A 21,784-nucleotide genomic window follows, 5' to 3' on the forward strand; every position below is an offset into this window, starting at 1 on the left:
ATTGCTCATCAGTGTGGGACCCGTACCAGGTCGGGTTGACGAAGGAGATAGAGAAGATACAAAGAAGAGCGGCGCGTTTTGTCACAGGGTTATTTGGTAAGCGTGGTAGCGGTACGGAGATGTTTAGCAAACTCAAGTGGCGGACGCTGTAAGAGAGGCGCTCTGCATCACGGTGTAGCTTGCTGTCCAGGTTTCGAGAGGGTGCGTTTCTGGATGAGGTATCGAATATATTGCTTCCCCCTACTTATACTTCCCGAGGAGATCACGAATGTAAAATTAGAGAGGTTCGGGCGCACACGGAGGCTTTCCGCAGTTGTTCTTCCCGCGAACCATACGCGACTGGAACAGGAAAGGGAGGTAATGACAGCGGCACGTAAAGTGCCCTCCGCCACACACCGTTGAGTGGCTTGCAGAGTATAAATGTAAATGTAGATAATGTTCTGGCTGATCTTTATCGCATGGCCTTTGCTACCTCAGTGTACATTCCTGACGGTTAGCTGGCCACTGCCATCTCAGGCCTGTGTAACCTCAGATGACCGAAGACTTCTGTCAGCCCGTCGAAGCGCCTTTTATCGTCTGCAAAGACGCCGTGACTGAGGATCGTACTCGGAAATACATGTCTCGTCGCTTGTCGCTACGTTCAAAACTCATGATCACTTTCGCCCCGTTCAAAATGTCTGTGATACTTTAGCACTCGGATTCCCTTCTATTCAACGGTTGCCCCTTCTGCGGACCATTTTTGTGCATACCTTTCTCATTACTAATTCGTCTCTCAGAGTGCGATAAACATTAGATTACAGCACACTACAATGTTCTGTTACTTTTACGCTCAAGTGTTGGCCCTCGTTCAAAATTTTTGCATTTTCTCCTCATTTACCTGTTTTTGGGACGTTCACGGATGTCCGAAGCGCTTCATAGACGTTTTTCGGTCTTCTGGAATATCTCCCACCACGCGTGCCTTCTTAACTGGGTCATTGATTTCTTGCAGAAGGCTTTACCGAATCTGGCCCACTGTCCTAGATCCCAATTTTTTTGAGTTTAATGCAAAATTTGATTGCGTATCGCTGCTCGAATAGCCACTGAAGTTTGAATTTCGACGTGTCACCAGAACACTCTACGCGCCAAACTCGGTCCTCATTTCATCACTACCCAGAGGCGACTGAGTCAAATCTCATTCATTAGCCTAGACCTTCTGACGGACCGCTTATATCGGCCGTCTTAAATGACCTTACCCGGAGTTCGCACGGTGCAGGCACGTCATGATGGGAAGTTTCATAGGCAGATAAGAGGGCAACCACCGACCGAGCAAGGTGTTAAGAGAAACTGATACATGTGGCAGAAAGCTTAGAGCAAGTTAGGGGGCGCCGCTGCTGGTAAAGCGATCGGTGACCCGAGTATCGGTCGATAGCAGTGTGCAGACGACAGCCGGGCGAGAATGAGACAGTTATGTAAGTCTGCAGGCTTTCGTGGCTGTTGTCACTGAAGTTAAAATCTTCTGGGTTATTAGGCAACGTCGTGTTTCTTCTAAAATGATGGACGTTTCGACTCCTCTGCTGGGATCTTCCTCAGGATCTTCTGCTAACAGTATTGGACACCAAAAGATCCTGAGGAAGATCCCAGCAGAGGGGTCGAAAAGTCGATCATTTTAGAAGAAACATGATGCGGCCTAATAACCCAGAAGATTTTAACTTCAATGAAACAGTTGTCAAAGACTACATAGCCTCGCAGGCGTCGATTGAGAATATTAAAAAAGTTATAAAAATGCTCTGTTCTGATCTGTATGTGACTTCGTAAAGATCTTAGTGCCGAGCTAATCTTGAATAATCTTGATTATAAAGGGATTTGTTTAAAATTATTATGAGCCAATGATAGGTAGGTTAAATGTTAAAATGTGTGTGAAATCTTACGGGAATTAACTGCTAAGGTCATCAGTCCCTAAGCTTACACACTACTTAACCTAAATGATCCTAAGGACAAACACACACACCCATGCCCGAGGGAGGACTCGAAACTCCGCCGGGACCAGTCGCACACTCCATGACTGTAGCGCCTTAGACCAGTCGTCTAATCACGCGCGGCATAGGTAGGTTATTAAGTAGCGCGTTACTGCAATTCTATCGAGACAAAATACTTTTATTTTTGTCTGTTTATTTGTAGCATGGTCTGTTACAATATTTGCAATACTGCAGGTACGCATTGTATGTATGTATGTGTGTGTGTGTGTGTGTGTGTGTGTGTGTGTGTGTGTGTGTGTGTGTGATGTAATGTTTGATTTTATGTGTTTTATGAAGATGACAGAAGAGAGAGGATGAAACGTGGTGCTGGCTCATGGGCTGCTACTCACGAATAGCACCAAGGGGGCCGCCAGGCTTAATATACCAGTCTGACGGACGGATCACTATCAAACAGTGTCACATACCATTCATGAGACACTGAGGAGAGGTCTGTTATTTAATCCAGGACATTGGCGAAGAGACTGGTGATCAGGAACTGTACGCCATCACTCTTTCGCCCCTTGCCGGCCAAATACAGGTAGTGAAATTTTTTTTCGCCACCAGGATTCGAACTGGCTGACCCTGGATTCTGTGTCACCATATAAGGATGCGTTAGCGACCTTTTTCTTTTCTTTTTTTCCTTTTTTGGAAACAGGAAGCAGATTAGACAAGATATTTATGCACACAAGCAGAAATACAACATAAAGGCCATCTGGTGGAACCAGCATTAGACATTACTCTTGGACAAAGTCTTTATTAAAAGGTGTTAAATTGAAAGTAAGCTGAGAGGTGTGATGCCGTAGACAAAGAAGCAAGAAGGGGCTGGGGCGTGGGAAGATTTGCAGGTATCCTGCTGTTCAGCGGAGGGGGCAAGGTGGCAGTGTACTTTTGTTGGTTGACTGAGAGGGAGGGGACCAAACAGTGAGGTCATCGGTCCCATCAGATTAGGGAAGGAAGTGCCCGCGACATTTCACAGGAACCTGCCGAGCATTCACCTGAAGCGATTTAGTGTAATCATCAAAACCTAAATCAGAATGGCAGGATGCGGGTTTGAACCGTCGTCCTCCAGTGGCGACGGAGTGGGCACGAGACAACATGCGAGGCCTGGCCACAGTGTCCTCGGCACCACCACCAGGCAGGAGCGCACGAAAGAATGGCAGAAGTGTGGGAGGAGGGGCATGCCCGGCTTGGTCCGATATAGGGCTTAACATAAATAACGCGTGGCCTTGTCTACCCTGCTGCGGGGCACGATATAGACATCTGGAGCTGTGTGTCTCAGACATCAGCAGTGGGAGCAGGAGTGTCGATCTCATGTGGCACCACACCGCTGAGCGGTGTTGACGTAAAGATTGTGCAAAAGTATTTGGCGAAGAAGGTCCGGTGACGTGACCGGTTATGTGGGCGGTTTGCAAGTACTGCCACAAGTCAAGGCATGATTTAACGCCATCAATATACAGATAAGTGATAGTCGAACACCTGAGCCATACAATAGCGTGATTTTTGGTGGCGGGGAAATGAGCGTCCGCACTACGTATGAAATTCCACAGTTCAATCGAGTCCTGCGGAAGGCGGAGGTACCGGTCAACGACCAGCGACCCAGTTTCCAGACGTCACTGGTGGCAGCCCAAGTCATGTGGTGAGCATCGTCTTCCACGAAATGGAAAATTGTACAAAGCGGAGTCTCCGGCAATTCTGTTCCGTGAAGACGTTGATCATGTGACGAATCTTTCACATGTAACATGGAAAGGCAGGATGACATGACTCCAAACCGTGACCCACTGAATCAATGGATGTTTGGGTGCGACGTTGTTGCGGGACATGCAAAGAAGTAGGTGCGTTATTTATTTGTGTATTTGCTATTTTCTTTTAGTCTGTTGTCGATATAAAAGAACAGAGCGAATGTTGCACACGAATTGGTATGAATGTAGCACATAATATTTTGACATAATTTCAAATGTGTTAGTAATAACTAAGCATTTGTCTGAGAAAGTAAAGAATAATAATAATAATCCCCGTGGAGGCCCGGGAAAAGAATAGGCCTCCGGTATGTTCTGCCAGTCGTAAAAGGCGACGAAAAGAACAAACCACTAATAGGGCTAACCCCCCTTTTAGTGTGATTAGTTGGTTCAGGACAGAACTAAAGAAGCCTCGGACAAGCGCCGTCATGGTCGGGGACGACGCTTGAACCCTATGCCCGCCCACAATGGTAACGACACTGCTAGCCAACTGGAAAATGATTTAAATCCAAATAGAGGTGTTTTGCAGGATATGCTTCCTGCAACTACCCTAGAAGGAAAACAAAGACAGAGGATGAGATGGTCAGATGAAGTTAATCGACACCTCATGTTCTGTTATTACCAAGCAACAAACCTAGGAACCAACACAACTGGATACAGATCACAAGTATACACAACATTTATTACCAGATACCCAGAATTAAAATTTTTAACTGAACAACGACTAGCTGATCAGATCCGTGTAATAATCAAAAATAACAGGATACCCCAGGCAGAATTAGAAAACATCAAACAAGAAGTACAACAAATACTGGAACAAAATAATGTGCAATCAGAAGAAGAAGAAGAAAATACAGTAATGGACTCAAACATCCCAGAGCAAACAAACAAAGAACAACACGCACCAATTAAACAATCAGAGGAAAACGAAATCTTAAGACAGCCACCAGAACAAGCACTAATAGAACACGAAGTGACACAGATGCTAGATATAGAAGAAAAATTTCAGCTAACATATATAGAATACAAAGACACAAATACAGACATTAGACCATTCTTGCATAGACCACCAAATAACCCACAAGTCGAAACAACAATAAAAACTATCAACACAATCATACACAACAAAATAAATGAAAACACAACTATGGAAGAGTTACAACTACTGGTTTATATAGGAGCACTCACTACACTAAATATACACACTAGACAGAGATCAGAACCAACCAACACACAGAAGAAACCCACAAAACCAGCATTGCAACACAGGCTACAGATCAGAATAAAAAAACTGAGAAAAGACATCGGACAGCTAACACAATTTATAAGAAATGAAATCTCGAAAAAAAAACGAAAAAGGTTAGGTAAAATCTCACAACAAGAAGCGACAGAGCAATTAGACGAAAAGAAGCAGAAATTACAAGCATTAGCCAAACGACTCAGAAGATACAAAAAAAGTGAAAATAGAAGGAAACAAAACCAAACATTCAACACAAACCAAAAGAAATTTTACCAGACAATAGATAACACACACATTAAAATAGACAATCCACCAAACATAACAGACATGGAACACTTCTGGAGCAACATATGGTCAAACCCGGTACAACATAACAGGCATGCACGGTGGATACAAGCAGAAACAGACACATACAAGATGATACCACAAATGCCTGAAGTGATAATTTTGCAACATGAAGTCACCCAAGCAATTAATTCTACTCACAATTGGAAAGCCCCTGGAAATGATAAAATAGCAAATTTCTGGTTAAAGAAGTTCACCTCAACACATTCACATCTAACTAAATTATTTAACAGTTACATTGCAGACCCATACACATTCCCTGATACACTTACACATGGAATAACTTATCTGAAACCTAAAGATCAAGCAGACACAGCAAACCCAGCTAAATATCGCCCCATAACATGCCTACCAACAATATACAAAATATTAACTTCAATCATTAAACAGAAATTAATGACACATACAACACAGAACAAAATTATAAATGAAGAGCAAAAAGGCTGTTGCAAAGGAGCACGAGGATGTAAAGAGCAACTGATAATAGATGCAGAGGTGACATATCAAGCTAAAACTAAACAAAGGTCGCTACACTACGCATACATTGATTACCAAAAAGCTTTTGATAGTGTACCCCACTCATGGTTACTACAAATATTGGAAATATACAAAATAGATCCTAAATTGATACAGTTCCTAAACATAGTAATGAAAGATTGGAAAACCACACTTAATATCCAAACAAATTCAAATAATATCACATCACAGCCAATACAGATTAAGCGTGGAATATACCAAGGAGACTCATTAAGTCCTTTCTGGTTCTGCCTTGCTCTGAACCCACTATCCAACATGCTAAATAATACAAATTATGGATACAATATTACTGGAACATACCCACACAGAATCACACATTTGCTATACATGGATGATCTAAAACTACTGGCAGCAACAAATCAACAACTCAACCAATTACTAAAGATAACAGAAGTATTCAGCAATGATATAAGTATGGCTTTTGCAACAGACAAATGTAAGAAAAATAGCATAGTCAAGGGAAAACACACTAAACAAGAAGATTACATATTGGATAACCACAGCGAGTGCATAGAAGCGATGGAAAAAACGGATGCCTATAAATATCTAGGATACAGACAAAAAATAGGAATAGATAATACAAATATTAAAGAAGAACTAAAAGAAAAATATAGACAAAGACTAACAAAAATACTGAAAACAGAATTGACAGCAAGAAACAAGACAAAAGCTATAAATACTTATGCCATACCAATATTGACCTACTCATTTGGAGTAGTGAAATGGAGTAACACAGACCTAGAAGCACTCAATACACTTACACGATCACAATGCCACAAATATAGAATACATCACATACATTCAGCAACAGAAAGATTCACATTAAGCAGAAAGGAAGGAGGAAGGGGATTTATCGATATAAAAAACCTACATTATGGACAGGTAGACAATTTAAGAAAATGCTTTATAGAACGAGCAGAAACTAGCAAAATACACAAAGCAATCACTCATTTAAATACATCGGCTACACCACTACAATTTCATAACCACCTCTACAACCCTTTAGACCACATAACATCGACAGATACGAAGAAAGTAAATTGGAAAAAGAAAACACTTCATGGCAAGCACCCGTATCATCTAACACAGCCACACATCGATCAAGACGCATCCAACACATGGCTAAGAAAAGGCAATATATACAGTGAGACAGAAGGATTCATGATTGCAATACAGGATCAAACAATAAACACCAGGTATTACAGCAAGCATATTATTAAAGATCCCAATACCACAACAGATAAATGCAGACTTTGTAAACAACAAATAGAAACAGTAGATCACATCACAAGCGGATGTACAATACTAGCAAATACAGAATACCCCAGAAGACATGACAATGTCGCAAAAATAATACATCAACAGCTTGCCTTACAACATAAACTTTTAAAACAACAAGTTCCTACATACAAGTATGCACCACAAAATGTACTGGAGAATGATGAATACAAATTATACTGGAACAGAACCATTATAACAGATAAAACAACGCCACATAACAAACCTGACATCATACTCACCAATAAAAAGAAGAAATTAACACAACTAATCGAAATATCCATACCCAATACAACAAATATACAAAAGAAAACAGGAGAAAAAATTGAAAAATACATCCAACTGGCTGAGGAAGTCAAAGACATGTGGCATCAGGATAAAGTTGACATCATACCAATTATACTATCAACTACAGGAGTCATACCACACAATATCCACCAGTACATCAATACAATACAGCTACATCCAAACATATATATACAACTACAGAAATCCGTAATTATTGATACATGTTCAATTACCCGAAAGTTCCTAAATGCAATATGACACATACCGTACAGTTAATAGGAAGTGACGCTTGATCAAGGTCCGCGTCACTTCCCATTCTCAACCAGACTTAACGTCTGAGAAAGTAAAGAAATAATAATAATAATAAGAACTTGGAAACGTCTACATACTACCTTTAATCATCTGTTCATCTGGAATCCAGGAAGAGCACGCTAATGGTCTATTGCACTGTGCAGCGTTGGTAGATCACACTTTTGTAACTTCCTGGCAGATGAAAACTGTGTGCCCGACCGAGATTCGAACTCCGGACCGTTGCCTTTCGCGGGCAAGTGCTCTACCATCTGAGCTACCGAAGCACGACTTACGCCCGTTACTCACATCTTTACTTCTGCCAGTATCTCGTATCCTACCTTCCAAACTTTACAGATGCTCTCCTGCGAACCTTGCAGAACTAGCACTCCTGAAAGAAAGGATACTGCGGAGACATGGCTTAGCCACAGCCTGGGGGAGGTTTCCAGAATGAGATTTTCACTCTGCAGCGGAGTGTGTGCTGATATGAAACTTCCTGGCAGATTGAAACTGCGTGCCCGACCGAAACTCGAACTCGGCAGAAGTAAAGCTGTGAGTACCGGCTGTGAGTCGTGCTTCGGTGGCTCAGATGGTAGAGCACTTGCCTGCGAAAGGCCAAGGTCCCGATTTCGAGTCTCGGTCGGGCACACAGTTTTAATCTGCCAGGAAGTTTCATATCAGTGCACACTCCGCTGCAGAGTGAAAATCTCGTTCAACACTTTTGTAATTTGTGATTCTGGACTACACTACTATCCAACACTACATTACTAGCAGGTTGGTGTAGAAATCTTTGTTTGGAGGATTGCGCGTGCTCGATAAGTGAATGTGAGCATAACTGAAGTCGACGATGAAATCAGAAACGTGCGCCAGATGGGGCATGATGTAGCCTATGGGTACAGGCGGGGACATGGACGTGGCCATAAGAATGTCCAGCAAGCCGCGCATAATGAAGGCCCTTCTCTTCCACTGCTTGTTTACAGTGGCCATGTACAAGGACGCCGCCCAGAGTCGCATATTGGCAGACCCAAGGCCGCCTGCAAATAGTCTGCTCGTGGGGGAAGGGTGAGCGTTTCCTAACGGACCTAACGGAGACAATATACTTGTGTTCAATTTAAGAAGGATTGTTACGATGATCTGCGATTGAGTTTTTAAGTCAGAGTAGAGCATAATTGCCCTTATAAAGAGGTAGGAATATTTTATGACAGTAACTATGTGTTTATTCCTTGTGTGTTATTCTTAGAAGTGGGTATTTTTTACTCAAGAATCGTAATGCTCCCCTTCGCTTTCGCCAATTTCTGAGCCGTCAGGTTAAGTTAATAATTTAGAGCTGGGCTGTTATTGTGAGATATCAATTTTACGGAGGTAATTACTTAGTCTTCAGATTCGTGTGGCACCTCCCTAGGGTGATAACTTGCCACCGGTTCGCCTAGGTTCTTATGGGCTGACAGGTCGATAAACCACATCCTCCCAAGCATAGAAAGCGTATTAGGATGTAAGACTTACGCCACAACGTATCATCACCATTCCCACCGCAAAACGTATCGTTCTAGCCCTTTTGGTTCGCTGGAGAATTTTATTCTCTAAACTTTCAGGACAAGCCCTGTAGTCGAAAGTGCGGGATGTAAAATAATTTCAGATTCTGAGGTCGCGGAAGTGTGAACTAGTCTGGCAGCCTTCGTGGGGTGTAGGAGGCAAATGTTGAGAGCTCTGCGGTGGAGGAAGCGTTTTGTAGGGAAATTCTGAAGTTGGTGGGCAGCCTTTGCGGTATTGGGAGGGTGACTTAGGCCTTATGGCGCAGAAATGATATTTCAAGTTTCTTGGTGTGTGGTAGAGGTGATATTTCAAATTTGTTGCTGTATGAAGTCGCGAGTGCGAGATACTTAGTGATCAGTGAAGTTCTGCCTGTGCAGAAAGTTTTGAAAGAGTTCGCCAGTGTGTTCCTGTGGAATTCGGTTTGACATTCTGCCGGTTTTCAAAGAGAGTTTTGAAATTCAGTGGGCGTACACGTGCGAGGAGGGAAGAGGTCGCATAGCGGAGAATGAAACCATTTACCAACTTAGGGTGTTACTTAATGAATCTGGAGCTCTTGGCGAGGTGTAATAAGACAATAAATTCACTTTTTTGTAGTGGAAACTTGAATGTGATGATTTTGCGTGCGTTTCCTTTTTTATGCTGTTTTGTTTATACGCGAGTTTATCTGCTAGAAACCAACTGGTGACGATGTAATGACTTTTTGTGATGTTCATTTTCTAGTGGTAGGATTTGGGAGTTTAAGAAACGAGCTGGAATAATTTAAGACAATTTTAACATTGTCTCGTAGGAGAAAACAATGCTGACGATCATTGTTTAGACTGGTTAAATAGTGTAGCGGCGATGAGAATTACTCCGGTCCGCTAATAAGTCTAATTAAACTTGCGCAGCACCACATCGTGTAATTTCCTCAACCCGCCGGGAATCTCTAAGAACGCTTGTGTTCTGGCCGCGGAGAGAGTGGAATGTACCGCGAGGCCTTGTAGCTCCGAGGGCGAGACGGAAGCAAAGTATCACGTTGTAAAACGCCTCGCTGTATTCTTAGAAGTACGTATGGCGGATGGCAGAAATTATCTGCTACTGCTATCCCAAACAGCATGAAGGATGAAGCGTTGTGACTGAAACCAACAGGAGTGGAATTGCGTGTTGCTTTCAGGCGTAAGAGCAATATTGTCCACCAGCTCCAGTAGACGTAAGAAAGAAAACGCGATCACATTAAGAACTATCAGATCGTTGCAGTTACTGTGGACTGTATTTTATGCTCTTGGCGGGTATCATGATAACTGGAAGCATTCTAACACAAACCTTGGTAGTTTAGCACATGCGAGCGGTACTGTTCAGACCGTAGACGGTTACCCTCGCTTTTTTCAAGGTTCATCGGTACGTGACTTTCACTGAGGCCAGTTTTCAATCTCTATGATGTAATGGTGTTCAAAATGTGTAAATTTTATGATATGTCAAACTCATATTCTCTTACCTTATGATGTCTTTCTCGCAGAATGTTATCACTTGGCGCTCCGTTTGTGATATTTCATAATTTTAGTCTACGACGAACTTAACGAACAGATTAACATCTGTTGGTCATTTTCAGAAGAGTCTAGTATAAGCAGATCGCCAGCAGAGATAAGAGTTTAGACTGACACATTTCAGTGTAGCTGTCTCGGCTCTTCCCTCTCTCTCCACGTAATCGTCTACATACGGAATCCGCGACAGGCAGACATCTTTGCCTAACACCATCGACAATACTTAGTGTTTCTGTCGTTTCCTGATAGATAGCCATGCTATTTATACATTACTAGAAAAAATGCAACACCTTCAACGATAATTTTATGCGCGTGGACTGAAGCGGCGAGCGAAAATTTGTACTAAGGCTGGGAAGCAAACCAGAGTCTTCTGCTTACGAGGGTAGTACGTTAGCCACAAAGCCACCATGGCACAGTGATTCACACAACAGCATGGATTACTGTAGAGCGCCTTCCCCCTCGATCCAAATTCTTACTGCCGCCCCAGTCTACTTTAAATTCCCTCCTACACACGAACAGTGAGAATTAGGTTCGAGGAGGGAGGTGTGACAGAGTAATTCGTGCAGTTGTTTGAACTGCTGCAGCTTAGTGGCTAACGCACCTACATAATAAGCAGGAGGCGCGGGTTCGATTCCCGGCCTTGGTACAAATTTTCACTCGCAGCTTCACTTTAAATCCATTAGATCATGTTCGTATGAGCCCAGTAAAGTCACTGAAATTGTGTCATTTCACTTCAAGGATAAGATCATTTTAGTGTCACGTAGGAGTATAACAAATTCAGACTAAACGAAGCACACATCACACTGCAAAGGACACCAAGACGGTTCCCAATGCTCCCTGATGACGCAGCAGCTGAACATTTGTCCAGATTTCAGCCCTGGATTGAGATCGGTTAGCCACCGCTATTCGGACAATGCGTCAATCAGGACGTGCGTCTGTAATATACGGACTTCCAGAACCCTGTTCTACACATGTAGGAATGTTCCACAGACCACTGTTGAAAGCAGTGACACACCACCGATACAACGTGCCCAATGTGCGGAGCAATCCGTCTAGACATCTTTCCAGCTTCCCTCAGGCCCACAAAGCGACCCTGTCCAAATGGCTGAAGCTGTTCGACAGGAGTACTTGTTCATCGATGGGGCATGGTTTGAATGTCGTAAACGCTGGTCACGTTTAAACTAAGCTCATTTACTGTCTGCAGAACCAAAACAGAGCGTGCACAGACAGACCTCCTACGCTGCCTCTGTTCGCGGATGACGGTGACAAATGAATCACACTAGAAACCCTCAGTACGCCCATATTATACCCTGGTGTCACTGAATACAGTCCTTGGGGAGCGGGGAACCAACAGTGTAGGTTTCGTTCGTCACACTCTTTGGTGTTACACTGAGGTGACAAAAGTCATGAGATAACGAGGTGCACGCATACAGATGGCGGGAGTATGGCGTATACAAAGTATAAACGTGCTCATTGACAGACTTTGAACGAGGAATTGTATTTGGAGTTAGACGCATGCGACATTCCGTTTCGGAAATCGTTAGGGAATTCAATATTCCGATATCCACGTGTCAAGAGTGTGGTGAGGATACCAAATTTCAGGCATTACCTGTCGCCACGGACAACGCAGCGGCCGACGGCCTCCACTTAACGACCGAGAGCAGCGGCGTTTGCGTAAAGTTGTCAGTGCTAACAGACAAGGAACTCTGCGTTAAATAACCGCAGAAATCCATGTGGAATATATGAGGAACATATCGTTAGAACAGTGCGGCGAAATGTGTCGTTAATGGGTTACAGCAGCAGACCGAGGACGCGGACTTTGCTAAAAGCACATCACCTGCAGCGCCTCTCCTGGGCTCGTGAAATACTGGATGGACCATAGACGACTGGAAAACCGTGGCCTGGTCTTATGGGTCCCGATTTCAGATGGTAAGAGCTGATGGTAGGGCACGAATGTGGCGCAAACCCCACGAAGCCATGGACTCAGCCGCGCGGTGTGAGGAGCCTTGCTACAGTTCGCGCGGCTCCCCCCGTCGGTGGTTCGAGTCCTTCCTCGGTCATGGGTGTGTTGTTCTTAACGTAAGTTAAAGCTGGATTAAGTAATGCGTAAGCCTCAGCAGTTTGGTCCCACCACCACCATGTACCCAAGTTGTCAACAAGGCACTATGCAAGCTTGTGGTGACTCCATAATGGTGTGGGCTGTGTTTACAGGAAATGGGCTGTATACTCTGGTCCAAACTGAACTGGTTATTGACTGGAAATGGTAATGTTCGGCCACTTGGAGACTATTTGCGGTCACTCATGGACTTCATGTTGCCAAACAACGATGCCCCCTGTCACCGGGCCAAAACTATTCTGCGATTGATTTGAATAACATTCTGGACAATTCGAGCGAATGATCTGGCCATCTAGATCGCCCGACATGAATCCCATGGAACATTTATGGAGCATGATCGAGAGGTCAGTTCGTGCACAAAATTCTGGAATGGCAACACTTCTGCAATTGTGGACAGCTATAGAGGCAGCATGGATCAACACTTCTGCAGAGGACTTCCAACGACTTACTGAGTCCATGCCACGTAGAGTTGCTGCATTACGCCGATACATGGTATTTGGAGGTATCCCATGAATTTTGTCACCTCAGAGTATACGTGCAATACGTACACCCCGCAAGAGACGCCACAGAACGTAGAGCTTTCTAAAATACTGACTTCCATTGATCAAGGCGATCAATTGGATACAACATTTCCTCCACAAAGCATTTGACTCAGTAGCTTATTAATGAAAGTACGATCGTCTGGGGGGTACCAAACGAAGGTTATGGCTGGGCTGAGGATTAATTGGTAGGGACGACGCAGCATATGATACTGGATGGAGTGTCACCGACAGAAGAAAAAATAACTTCAAACGTGCTCCGGGAGGTGATGATAGGAGATTTATTGTTACATTGCCTGGCAGGCAATATGAACAATTACCTCAGAGATTCTGAAAATGACGCATTTATTTGTGATGAAGTGCAACTTCAAAAATTCTGCAGAAATATGATGTCAGATGTGAATAAAATATTTTTCTGGTATTAGTCCGCGTGGTTATGAATTACTAATATGACTAAAATACCGATGTTTCGGTCGTCTTGGCAACTGTCGTAGGTCATACAGGCGGTATAATTCGGCTCGTTGGTAGAATATTAGATAAATGCAGTCATTCTACAAAGGAGGCAGTTAACAAATCACTTGTCCACCTGATCTTACAACTTTCCTCAAATGTTTAGGACCCGTACTGTATAGAAAGGGGTACCGAACGTCTTTAGATAAGAACGGCACGAAGGGTTTGAGATTTGTTTGACTGGAGAATGAGCGTAGCTTCACCGAAATGGTGAAAACCGATCAGCAGATTGTTGAAGTTAGTTGTTAATTACAAAGTGATATCCTATGTACAAAGTTCCAGGAAGTAGTATTAAGGGAATTTAGAGATACTCTTGAGCCGTCTGACGGATGGATCATCAAGACAAGATTAGACTATTACAGCACGAGAAAGTGATTTAAGCAGAAATGGAGGAGGAGGAGCTTAGTGTTTAGCGTCCCGTCGACGACGAGGTCATTAGAGACGGAGCGCAAGCTAAGGCGAGGGAAGGATGGGGAAGGAAAACGGCCGTGCCCTTTCAAAGGAACCATCCCGGCATTTGCCTGAAGCGATTTAGGGAAATCACGGAAAACCTAAATCAGGATGGCAGGAGACGGGATTGAACCGTCGTCCTCCCGAATGTGAGTCCAGTGTGCTAACCACTGCGCCACCTCGCTCGGTAAGCAGAAATCTACCCTGCACTGCATACTTCATTACAATGCCAAATAACGTCTACCAGAGTATATGTTGATGTAAAACTGGTTAAGTTCCATGTTTTAGCCCTAGCTGGGTCTTAGGAACCAACCGACCGCCGTGTCATCCTCTGCCACTGGCGCCATTATATTCAGTGTGGAGGTGGTTATGGGCAGCACATCGCTCTTCCAGTCGTCGGGTTTCGTGATCCTGGAACCGCGATTAGCTCCTTATTTGACCTCACGAGACTGTGGTGCACACAATACCAGTCCTCATACATAGGAAAAATTCCTGGCAGTACCAGAAATCGAACCAGGGCGCTAAGTATGTGTCGGCCACTGTGGCCGAGCGGTTCTAGGCGCTTCACTCTAGAACCGCGCGACCGCCACGGTCGTAGGTTCGAATCCTGCCTCGGGCATGGGTGTGTGTGATGTCCTTAAGTTAGTTAGGTTTAAGTAGTTCTAAGTTATAGGGGACTGATGACCTTAGAAGTTAAGTCCCACAGTGCTCAGAGCCATTTAAACCAGTTTTAGTGCGACGAACTGATAACACCTTACTGGGACTGCCTGTATGGTACCGCTCTGCCGGTCGACGCGGGAGACAAGTTATTGCTGCATCAGTAACCTCTCTCTCATCCACTTACTGTTTCCCGGGCAGTGCATTCTTCATTTTGCTAAGGAGATGGGTGTCGGAGGTGCGAAATCTGGGCTGTAGTGTGCACGAGGAACAACTGTCCAATGTAGTGTTGCGAGCTCCTTTCACGTGCAGACTTGTGTGAGGTCTTGCCTTGTGGTGGAAAAGGAGAAGTTCGTTTACATGTTTGTGGCGACGAAAAAGCTGAAGTCATTTCTTCAGTTTCCTGAGAGTAGCACAATACACTTCAGAGTTGATCGTTGCTTCGTGAGGGAGACATCAAACGGAATAACTCCTTGAAAGAGCCGCGCGTGGTAGCCGCGCGTTCTGGGGCGTCCTGTCACGGTTCGCGTTGCTTCCCCCCTCCCCGTCAGAGGTTAGAGTCCTCCCTCGGGTACGGGTGTGTGTGTAGTCCTTAGCGTAAGTAAGTTAGTTTAAGTTAGGTTAAGTAGTGTGTAAGCTTAAGGACCGATGACCTCAGCAGTTCAATCCCGTAGGAACTTAACACAAATTCAACTCCTTGAGGGTCCCAGGAGACTGTTGAAATGACTTTATCGGCTGGGGGTGCGGCTTGGAATTTTTTCTTCGGAAAAGAGGTGGTGTGGCGTCAGTCCATGGTTTACCGTGTTGTTCCCGGTTACATCGCTTTCACGACCTTGGAACCTCGAGTATTTCCTCATTGGACCTCATGAAGCTCAGTGCACGCAGTACGAGTCCTCATACATAGGAAAAACACATGGCAGTACCGGGAATCGATGTCCGATGTAGAATTGTCGCGATCAGCCTCTTAACGCACAAGCATTTCCGCACAGACGGTTCTCCGCTGCTCTTTATGGCCTTGTGTTAGGCGCGAGTAACCTAGCGGGCACTCACCTTTGAGTTCCCCAACAGATGGACGAATGTGTCGCCACTGCCAGCGGAGACATCCAGTGGAGCAGCGAGGTGTATGGTTGTGATCTTTCGATTACCTCGAATGAGTGTGTCTACACGTTCCGACACTGCAGAGTCGCAGCCGTGTGCGGCCGGCCAGCCGGCAACCTTGTTGCAATGATGACAGACTCCTCACTCTAAAAATATCTGTGCTTTTGTTCACTGCCAAATTTGCGTTGACTGCAGTTTTCCGTACGACAAGTGCCTATGAATAGTTTTCTACCAAAAGAAACTCAGTGACAACTCTCTGATTGGAAAGCACCTCCGTTACAGACATCATTTTGAAGGCTACGTACAACGCTGCACCTATTGGAACTTCAAAAAACTACAGCAGGTGAAGCGGGGGATATTTCACGATGTACTACAATAAATTCCACACTGCTTAAACCGAAACTGCCTGGGAAAAGGAAATGTCTTGCATTTGTTACTGAACGCCCCTAATGCATAATTGTTCGCTAGCGATTGTGAAGCAGTGCTGACCACAATTTCGCCCAGTCGTTATACGTACCGCACATAACTCTCTGAGTAAACTGCCGGTCAACGTTTAGCAAGACACTCCTCACTCACAATGAACACCTCCGAATAACCTGCACCACGTGTAAACTCGACTCCAACAATCGTATGGTGTCCTCTCTCCTTTCCAATCCTAATGTGCTGCCGGGCGTCCACCTACACGTACCACCAGCCTTCACCTCCTCACCCTGCAAGTCCTTCCCCGAGGAAATTTCCACCGTCACGAGCTCCGCCCCAGCATGTACCCGTCCTGCCAACTCTGAATCCACTGTATCCTATCCACCTCCCCCCCTCCCGTACCAATCGCTTCCTACTCCCTCTCCTCTCCGCACCCACCTTTTCCACCCCAATCTATAAATCCAAATACCAGTTACCCCTCTCTCCTTGTCCTCCGCAGCCACCCCTGTCCCTTCAACACCTGCTATCAGCTCTCACTGCTCATCCACAACCAGTCTCCTGTCTCCCTCCATACCCATCCTTCTTTTCGTCTACCGCGTACCGTCCGTTCACCACCTCTTATCAGCCCTCAGTCCTCATCAACACCAGTCTCCTATGTCCCTCCATACCCACCCTTCTTTTCGTCTACCGCGTACCGTCCGTTCACCGCCTCTTATCAGCCCTCAGTCCTCATCAACACCAGTCTCCTGTCCCTCCATACCCACTCTTCTTTTCGTCTACAGTCCACCGTCCCAGTGCAGCGTCTTCTCCGGTTTTAGTGAAAGTACACGGTGTTCCGTTTTTAATGTCAATGTATCTTCTGTCGTATTCAGTGTTGTTCAAGTGTTTCTCAAGTATTCATAACTGTGTTGTCTGTCCACATTTTTACCATCGTTTTTAAATGATTCATGAAGGCAACATTGTACTATTAATACACTTGTCATACATGTTGTAAGTCGGCTGTTTAGGTTTTTATGTTGGTAACGCCACGTAGCGCCCTGTATGAAAATCACTGGCTGTGCTGTGTGCAGTCTGTGGCTGGTGGTTGTTGTAATATTAGCTATTGTAGTGTTGAGCAGTTGGATGTGAACAGCGCGTAGTGTTGCGCAGTTGGAGGTGAGCCGCCAGCAGTGGTGGATGTGGGGAGAGAGATGGCAGTTTTGAGAGTGGATGATCTGGACGTGTGTCCATCAGAGACAGTAAATTAGTAAGACTGGATGTCATGAACTAATGTATATATTATGACTTTTGAACACTATTAAGGTAAATACATTTTTCGTTCTCTATCAGAATCATTCATTTGCTAACTATGCCTATCAGTAGTTAGTGCCTTTAGTAGTTAGAATCTTTTATTTAGCTGGCAGTATTGGCGCTCGCTGTATTGCAGTAGTTTGAGTGACGAAGATTTTTGTGAGGTAAGTGATTCATGAAAGGTATAGGTTATTGTTAGTCAGGGCCATTCATTTGTATGGATTATTGAAAGTCAGATTGCGCTGCGCTAAAAAATATTGTGTGTCAGTTTAGTGTAGATCAGAATGAGTAAAGAGAGTAATGTCTGAGTTCGTTCAGTTCAAAAATGGTTCAAATGGCTCTGAGCACTATGGGACTTAACATCTATGGTCATCAGTCCCCTAGAACTTAGAACTACTTAAACCTAACTAACCTAAGGACATCACACAACACCCAGTCATCACGAGGCAGAGAAAATCCCTGATCACGCCGGGAATCGAACCCGGGCGCGGGAAGCGAGAACGCTACCGCACGACCACGAGCTGCGGACAGTACGTTCAGTTTTGCTTAGCTGTTTGAAAATCAAATAACGTAAGGTGTTTACCACATATGAAACCTCCCCTTAGAAAAATTTATGAATGATTGTGCTGATAAACCCCTTACGTTGTCTTTCATGAATCACTTAGCCCACAAAAATCTTCGCTAATCGTACTACTGCAATACAGCGAGCGCCAATACTGCCAGCTAAATAAAAGATTCTAACAACTGAAGTCACTAACTACTGATAGGCATAGTTAGCAAATGAAAGATTTTGATACAGAACAAACAATGTATTTACCTTCATAATGCTCAAAAGTCATATATATCAGTTCATGATATCCAATATTACAAATTTACTCTTTCTGATGGACACACGTACAGATCGTCCGCTCTCAAAGCTCCGCCATCTCTTTCCCCACATCCACCACTGCTGGCGGCTCATCTCCAACTGCCCAACGCTACGAATGGTTCAAATCCAACTGCCCAACACTACAATAGCGAATATTACAACAATGCCAACCAGCCACAGACTGCACACAGCACAGCCAGTGATTTTCATACAGGGCGCTACGTGGCGTCACCAACATAAAAACCTAAACAGCCTTCTTACAATGTCACCTCATGTCACCTTTTAAAATAATTTTAATTCCAGAGCACATATGTCTCCTTGTTTATTTGTTCCACCATCAAAGTCAGCGTTAATTTCTATTGGGTGAAGAGAGGGTTATTTGTATCGCTGTCACGCCCCCCCCCCTTCCGTCCCCTCCTCTCGTGTGGGTCGACGGGAATGAAATTAGAATAAAGAGAGAAAAAAGCAGAAAAGGCAATCACATGGCACTTGCCCTATGAAATACTGCGTTGTTCAGACAAACGCTTAGGCCTGATACCACCGCCGTGGCGCTGGGCCCCTTAACACGCTCTCTTCTGCGAGTGCACTCAGCAGAGTCGGAGTAGGGAGCGGCCCATAACGGCACTCCCTTTAACCGCGGCTGCGTCGTAAAACGCCCGCGCAGCGCGCCCTCGCGCCTGCCCCTACCTACCAGGGGGTCCCGTGGCCGCGGCTCGCAATTGTAATAGACGGCAAATTATCCGGAACAAATGACTCATATCGTTTCACACTCCATTAGCGGGGTCAGCCACCAATTGATATCGAGTGGATAACGTCCCGCTGGAAACCGACGGGGGAGGGTGCCAAGTGCCGCAAACGCTATGTCATCTTTCGAGCACATTTCTTCGTGTGTGTCGACGCATTCTGATCTATCCGTGCTTGTTTGTCAGGTTACAGTAATTGTTTTGTTTGTTATTATTGATACACAGTCAACATGGATTTAGAAAACATCGTTCCTGTGAAACACAACTAGCTCTTTATTCACATGAACGGCTGAGCGCTACTGACAAGGCATTTCAGATCTATTCCGAATTTCTGGATTTCCGGAAGGCTTTTGACACTGTTCCACACAAGCGGATCGTAGTGAAATTGCGTGCTTATGGAATATCGTCCCATTTATGTGACTGGATTTGTGATTTCCTGTCAGAGAGGTCATGGTTCTTAGTAATTGACGGAAAATCGAGTAAAACAGAAGTGATTTCTGGCGTTCCCCAAGGTAGTGTTATAGGCCCTTTGCTGTTCCTTATCTATATAAACGATTTGGGACACAATATGAGCAGCCTTCTTCGGTTGTTTGCAAATACCGCTGCCGTTTAGCGACTAATCAAGTCATCAGAAGATCAAAACAAAGAGCAAAACGATTTAGAAGAAAAATCGGAATGGTGCGAAAAGTGGCAGTTGACCCTAAATAACGAAAAGTGTGAGGTCATCCACATGAGTGCTAAAAGGAACTCGTTAAACTTCGGTTACACGATAAATCAGTCTAATCTAAAACCCGTAAATACAACTAAATACCTAGGCATTACAACTACGAACAACTTAAATTGGGAAGAACACATAGAAAATGTTGTGGGAAAGGCTAACCAAAGACTGCGTTTTATTGGCAGGACACTTAGAAAATGTAACAGATCTACGAAGCAGACTGCCTACACTACGCTTGTCCGTCCTCTTTTAGAATACTGCTACACAGTATGGGATCCTTACCAGATAGGACTGACGCCGTACATCGAAAAAGTTCAGAGAAAGGCAGCACATTTTGTGTTATCGCGAAATATGGGAGAGTGTGTCACAGAAATGATTCAGGATTTGGGCTCGAAATTATTTTAAAAAAGGCGTTTTTCGTTGCGACGGAATTTTCTCACGAAATTCCAATCACCAACTTTCTGCTCCGAATGCGAAAATATTTTGTTGACATAAACCTACATAGGGGGAAACGATCATCACGATAAAATAAGGGAAATCAGGGCTCGTACGGAAAGGTATAGGTGTTCATTTTTTCCACGGGCTATAAGAGATTGGAATAATAGAGAAATGTGAAGGTGGTTCGATGAACCCTCTACCAGGCACTTTAATGTGATTTGCAGAGTATCGATGTAGATGTACATGTACATGACGATGATGAGGATTATCATAAACATCGTTGAATGCTGCACTAAGACTTTTTAAAAAATTTTCTTGTTGTTACAGAGGGCAGCTGAGCTACCGTGCCGGCAACATCGGCCCTCTGGACGCTTCCTGTCAGACGCAAATTCCCAACACTCCACTCGCACCGCTGCTCATGAACCCCCTGCAAGCAGATTCTTGATTCCTGTAGGCGTTCGTGCGTTGCTTGAGCACCCGCGATAAAACTTTTTCATCAAACAGCCGCCGCGCCCATAGAATTATACGAGGGTAATCCCAACAGTAAGGTCTCCTATTTTTTTTTCAAGTACATAGACCTGTTTATTTCTGCAATGGTTTACATCAGTTTACAGCTTGAACATTCAGATATTTTTTCGACATACTCACCATTTCTGTCAATGCATTTTTGTAGACGCTCTGGCAGCTTTTGTATGCCCATGTCATACCAGCTCGCCGCCATGCTGTTCAGAAAGTTATCAACCTCTTCTTTCAACTCGTCGTCGGAGCTGAATCGCTTTCTGGCCGAACGTTCTTTTCCCCTAGGGAACAGGTGATAGGCACTGGGCGCCAAGTCAGGACTATAGGGTGGGTGGGTGATTATGTTCCACTGAAACTGTTGCAGGAGAGCAACGGTTTGCCGAGCGATGTGTGGGCGAGCGTTGTCATGGAGAATATGTACACCCTTGCTCAACATTCCTCTTCTGCGAATCTGAATTGCCCGTTTGAATTTTTTTAGAGTCTCACAGTACCTGTCAGCGTTAACTGTGGTTCCAAAATTTCACAAGATGACTGAATTCCCATAATACATTCAATTAGCTCCATACAAAATACAGTACACGTCCACCTAGACGAATAATTAACACCAGAACGACTTATTTCGTTTCTACCTTTTCTCATTCGTGAATTCCAGACAGAGC

At 44.4% G+C, this 21,784-nt stretch overlaps 1 protein-coding gene and 1 non-coding gene across 2 annotated transcripts in view; one reads left to right on the plus strand and one right to left on the minus strand.

The window, feature by feature from the left end:
* The window catches only part of LOC126262820 (uncharacterized), an 817,803-nt gene that overhangs the window by 99,355 nt on the left and 696,664 nt on the right, over positions 1-21,784 (plus strand). The window lies entirely within an intron of this gene.
* Positions 14,487-14,559, minus strand: Trnav-cac (transfer RNA valine (anticodon CAC)). The gene has a single exon. It is a non-coding gene; the product is annotated as a tRNA-Val (tRNA).

The sequence above is a fragment of the Schistocerca nitens genome, chromosome 6, assembly GCF_023898315.1.
Source record: "Schistocerca nitens isolate TAMUIC-IGC-003100 chromosome 6, iqSchNite1.1, whole genome shotgun sequence".
NCBI classification, from domain to species: Eukaryota; Metazoa; Arthropoda; class Insecta; order Orthoptera; family Acrididae; genus Schistocerca; species Schistocerca nitens.